Here is a 6,787-nt window from a genome sequence, read left to right on the forward strand (position 1 = left end):
CTATAGAACATTTTGTCAAAATTTTATTTCTATTAAAAATTTTGTCAAAATTTTATTTCTGTAGAAAATTTTGTGAAAATTTGATTTCTATTAAAAATTTTGTCAAAATTTTTTTTCTGTAGAAAATTTATGAGAGGAATATTTTGCAAAATCTACCAACACATCAAGAATTCTACCAATCAACCAAATAGTAAAAAATCTTCCATTTTTGGTTGAATTCAACTGTGGCAACAGTGTACATAATACCATATAAAGCGACCACCATATTTCAATTCTGGACTAACTTACAATTTTGAAGACGATGTTAAAAAGTTTAAAGATACCTTTCCATCGGCAAGTGTTACCGCAACCCAAGTAATTCGATTGTGGATGAAGTCTTTAGTAGAAGTTTCTACGCAATCCATGGTGGAGGGTACATAAGATTCGGCCTGACCGAACTTACATTAACTTTAATCCAAAGATGTTGTGCAAAGTTAATTTAAATTTTTTTTTATTTAAGGAAAAAAAGTTTTTATTTACTTTAAGGAAAATTCAAATACATATCACTTTAACGGACGTATGCAAAATTTCAAAGATTAGTGTGCTAACTTTTCCAAAATATTGTGTAAACTCCGTGTTCTATCAGGTCAATATTTTTTTAGCGCACGGAAGTTTTTCAGTGTACGCTTGTATTATGGGCAGAAATGAAGGAAAATGGGTTAACATCGTATCTATATAGTAAACTGCGAATTTTTGGTGTACTTTTCAAGAATGCATGTTCGAGCAAAAATTTAATATAAACAAGTAAGTTTTCTTAATTTCAAGAAACTTTAAAGATTCAAAATCAAAAAAAAAATGTGTATATATTTGAATTTGTTTATCTTTAATCCAAATATTTAATAGATCAGTCACTTTTTAGATTATTTCTTTAAATCAAACATGTTTTTCTTTAGTTTAAGGAAAAATTGCTTTTCTTTTAACGGCCATTTTCATGTAGCTCTGTTAGGTTTTAACTCCCAGTTAACAAAAAGTAAAATCGAAATATCTTCTCTCCGGTTAACTTTAACTGAGAATTTTTTAGCAATTAAGATCCTAACTGACATATGGAATATATAAGCAAGATGTCAGATATGTCCGTAGTACGGTTAAAAGTTCGTTAGCTAACGTAGCACTAACGGGGATTCATGAAAATGGGTGTAAGTCATACGACTTTAACGGATGGAAGCTAGTTTCAAATATTTCTGTCCTAAATTTAAAGAAAGACTTTTTATTTCAAAGATTAGCAACTTTCGTTTAAATAAAATTTCTTTATTTTAAAGAAATTTGTCCTTAGCACTGTGCAAGTAGCTTGTGCAAAATCGTTCATATTAGGACAATATTTTTTCAGTATAGGTCACATTAATTTTTGAATCTGCAATACTTTGTGAGGAAGTCAAATCGGATCGGATTTATTGGGGACTACATCAGCATATGAAGCGACGCACATCGTATTCCAGCCACTAGCTACACTGAAAAAAATATTGTCGTGAGGGCAAAGATTTCCTGTCCGCATTTCTCTAATATAAAGTTTTTTCTTTGTCCAAAAGTCGATAAACTTTTCAATGAAGTCGTGTTGTCCTCATAATTAAGTGATTTGACTTAAAAATGGGTATTATAACATGAAAGAAAAAGTTTTTTGTAGTAAGGTTAACTTGACTTTAAAAATTCAGAAAAATCCTTTAAATTTAATGAAATTGTCCTTAAATTTGTTGTCTTTTTGCATCTTCACTACAAAGCAAAAATCGTTGAAAAAAGGACATGTTTTTCAACACTTTATTTTAAAGACTTTTTTACTTGAAATATAGCATGATTTCTACTGGAAGTCGAGTCTGAATTTGGAAAATAAAGTTGTCGTTATCTCGTTTGAATCTCGTTTCTTTGATAGCATATGAAGAAAAAAAGCTGAAAAACAAGTATATACGGCCGTAAGTTCCGCCAGGCCGAATCTTATGTACCCTCCACCATGGATTGCGTAGAAACTTCTACGAAAGACTGTCATCCACAAATTTCAACTCACTCGGATGAAATTTACTCCTCCAAGAGGCTCCAAAACCAAATCTCGGGATCGGTTTATATGGGGGCTATATATGATTATGGACTGATATGGACCACTTTTGGCATGGTTGTTAAATATCATATACTACCACCACGTACCAAATTTCAACCAGATCGGATGACTTTTGCTTCTCCAAAAGGCACCGGAGGTCAAATCTGGCGATCGGTTTATATGGGAGCTATATATAATTATGGACTGATAGGAACCAATTCCTGCATGGTTGTTGGATACCATATACTAACATCACGTACCAAATTTCAACCGAATGGGAAGAATTTTGCTCTTCCAAGGTGGTCCGGAGGTCAAATCTGGGGATCGGTTTATATGGGGCCTATATATAATTATGGACCGATATCGACCAATTTTTGCATGGGTGTTTGAGGCCATATATTAACATCACGTACCAAATTTCAACTGAATCAGATGAATTTTCGTCTTCCAAGAGGCTCCGGAGGTCAAATCTGGGGATCGGTTTATATGGGGGCTATATATAATTATGGACCGATATGGACCAATTTTTGCATGGTCATTAGAGACCATATACTAACATCATGTACCAAATTTCAACCGAATGGGAAGAATTTTGCTCTTCCAAGGTGCTCCGGAGGTCAAATCTGGGGATCGGTTTATATGGGGGCTATATATAATTATGGACCGATGTGGACCAATTTATGCATGGTCATTAGAGACCATATACTAACATCATGTACCAAATTTCAGCCGGATCAGATGAAATTTGTTTCTCTTAGAGGCTCTGCAAGCCAAATCGGGGGATCGGTTTATATGGGGGCTATATATAATTATGGACCGATGTGCACCAATTTTTCCATGGTTGTTAGGGACCACATACTAACACCATGTACCAAATTTCAGACGGATCGGATGAAATTTTCTTCTATTAGAGGCTCCGCAAGCCAAATCGGGGGATCGGTTTATATGGGGGCTATATATAATTATGAACCGATGTGAACCAATTTTTGCATGGTCATTAGAGACCATATACTAACATCATGTACCAAATTTCAGCCGGATCGGATGAAATTTGCTTCTCTTAGAGGCTCCGCAAGCCAAATCTGGTGATCGGTTTATATGAGGGCTATATATAATTCTGGACCGATATGGACCAATTTTCGCATGGTCATTAGATACCATATACTAACATCATGTACCAAATTGCAGCCGGATCAGATGAAATTTGTTTCTCTTAGAGGCTCTGCAAGCCAAATCGGGGGATCGGTTTATATGGGGGCTATATATAATTATGGACCGATGTAGACCAATTTTTGCATGGTTGTTAGAGACCACATACTAACACCATGTACCAAATTTCAGACGGATCGGATGAAATTTGCTTCTATTAGAGGCTCCGCAAGCCAAATCGGGGGATCGGTTTATATGGGGGCTATATATAATTATGGACCGATGTTAACCAATTTTTGAATGGTTGTTAGAGACCATATACTAACACCATGTACCAAATTTCAGCCGGATCGGATGAAATTTGCTTCTCTTAGAGGCCTCGCAAACCAAATTTGGGTGTCCGTTTATATGGGGTCTATAAGTAAAAGTGGACCGATATGGCCTATTTGCAATACCATCCGACCTACATCAATAACAACTACTTGTGCCATGTTTCAAGTCGATAGCTTGTTTCGTTCGGAAGTTAGCGTGATTTCAACAGACGGACGGACGGACATGCTCAGATCGGCTCAGAATTTCACCACGACCCAGAATATATATACTTTATGGGGTCTTAAATCAATATTTCGATGTGTTACAAACTGAATGACAAAGTTAATATACCCACCATCCTATGGTGGAGGGTATAAAAACTAACAAGTATATACGGCCGTAAGTTCGGCCAGGCCGAATCTTATGTACCCTCCACCATGGATTGCGTAGAAACTTCTACGAAAGACTGTCATCCACAAATTTCCACTCACATGGTTGTTAAATACCATATACTACCACCACGTACCAAATTTCAACCATATCGGATGAATTTTGCTTCTCCAAAAGGCACCGGAGGTCAAATCTGGGGACCGGTTTATATGGGAGCTATACATTATTATGGACTGATAGGAACCAATTCCTGCATGGTTGTTAGATAACCTATATTAACATCACGTACCAAATTTCAACCGAATGGGAAGAATTTTGCTCTTCCAAGAGGCTCCGAAGGTCAAATCTGGTGATCGGCTTATATGGGGGCTATATATAATTATGGACCGATATGGACCAATTTTTGCATGGTTGTTAGAGACCATATACTAACACCATGTACCAAATTTCAGCCGGATCGGATGAAATTTGCTTCTCTTAGAGGCTCCGCAAGCCAAATCGGGGGATCGGTTTATATGGGGGCAATATATAATTATGAACCGATATGGACCAATGTTTGCGTGGTTGTTAGAGACCATATTCTAACACCATGTACCAAATTTCAGCCCGATAGGATGAAATTTACTTCTCTTAGAGGCTCCGCAAGCCAAATCGGGGGATCGGTTTATATGGGGGCTTTATATAATTATGGACCGATATGGACCAATTTTTGCATGGTTGTTAGAGACCATATACTAACACCATGTACCAAATTTCAGCCGGATCGGATGAAATTTGCTTCTCTTAGAGGCCTCGCAAGCCAAATTTGGGGGTCCGTTTATATGGGGGCTATACGTAAAAGTGGACCGATATGGCCCATTTGCAATGCCATCCGACCTACATCAATAGCAACTACTTGTGCCAAGTTTCAAGTCGATAGCTTGTTTCGTTCGGAAGTTAGCGTGATTTCAACAGACGGACGGACGGACATGCTCAGATCGGCTCAGAATTTCACCACGACCCAGAATATATATACTAGAGGTCTGCATCGAATAACTTTTCACTACATGTATGCAATTCGCTGTCGAATATAGTACATACACTGTCTTTCTCTCAGAGCGCAAGTAGTGAAGTGAAGAGAACACTTGCTTGTCAAATACCACCAAATACTTATCCGAAACAATATGTGTTCCGAAAAAAAGGAACAATAAAAATGTAAGTACTTGAGAAAAAGTACAACATGGATACTCTTCACTTCACGTGGTACCACAAGTATTTCTCAGTTATGTGCGAAGCAAACTTTCCATTATTATCAGCGTTGTCACTGCGAAATTTTATTTTGGACCAAAATTTTTCCAAAATCGGACCAAATTTCCAGCGGACCAAATTTCCAATTTCTAAGCAAAATGCTTTAAGAAATATTTTACAGTTGTACATAGTGCTTTTATTAGAAAAGTAAAATAAATCGGAAAGGACTGATATGATTTAGCGGTTGACATCAACTTCGACTTTTCAACTTTTTTATTTAAATTTGAAAAAAAATTGACGTTTTGAACAGGTCGAATTTTAAAGTCAATTTTAGTTGAAATGGTATCCAATCTCACACTGAAAAACAAGCATTCACGGCTCCAAATTTTGTCTTTACGCTAATGATTTTGGTATTGATTCCGAGCTAAAGAATCAGCGAATAGAAGTGAAGACACATTTACGTCACAAATCCCTGTTACTTCAAGTGAAAATTATTTTATGTTTCAAGTACAAAACGACTTTAAAATAATGTGTTAAAAACACCTCTTATTTTTAAAAGCTTTTAGTTTTACACTCAAGATGCAAAACGTCAACAATATTTCATTCATTTTGAATATTTTTTCAGGAGTATTAAAACCATTTTGACTTTAGTAAAACGAAATTTTCTTTCATGTTAAGATACCCAATTTTATGTCGAATCACTTAACTATAAGGACAAACCGACTTCATTGAAAAGTTTATAGACTTTTGGACAAGAAAAAAACCTTATTCTTCTATGCTAACCAAAATTCGCATTCGTATTTTAAGCACATGAAATCTTTGGCCTCACGACAATATTTTAATATATATTATTGAATATGTGATAGATTTTTTAAATACTAGAATGGACCAAAATGGGCCAAATTCCGTTTGGTCCAACCATCGGACCAAATTTAAAAATTAGAAATATTTTGGACCAATTTTGGTCCGATCGGACCAAAACGGCAACGCTGATTATTATTAATCATAGATATGTATGTATTTCACATATTTCATATATTTATATATGTCACACACTTACCTTAACGTTTGATGTTCTTTATAACAAACCAAAACATATATTATGGAGAGTAACTGTTTTTTTGTATTTCTGAAACTGCACGTGGTACATGGAGTACTCTATGAAGTTTTGTTCTCGCAACATACTTGACGTGATCACTCTGAGTACACTTCAATAAGAAAGAAAGAGGAATATGTGTTTGTTGGTAGTGATGACATCAGAGTAGCAACAAGAAGTTACTCGTGGCTTTTGGTGTTCATCAAAATGTGTACCAATAGTCTTGCGACTCTCTCAAATAGATGTACTCATGTAGCAAGTACACGTGTACTCTGCATGTACAAATGGAATTGTGCAGACCTCTAATATATACTTTATGGGGTCTTAGAGCAATATTTCGATGTGTTACAAACGGAATGACAAAGTTAATATACCCCCCATCCTGTGGTGGAGGGTATAAAAATTAAAATTTGCTTCCTGAAGCAGGTACACAAAATCCAAATTTAAAAGAGAATCCTGTCTTAAAAGTATCCTTGCTTGGCCGGCTTACAAACACACATGAATCTGTGCCAAATGTCAGAACGTTACCTGCATTATTGAAGGCTCTC

This window comes from Haematobia irritans, chromosome 5 (assembly GCF_050003625.1).
Source record: "Haematobia irritans isolate KBUSLIRL chromosome 5, ASM5000362v1, whole genome shotgun sequence".
Taxonomy (NCBI): Eukaryota; Metazoa; Arthropoda; class Insecta; order Diptera; family Muscidae; genus Haematobia; species Haematobia irritans.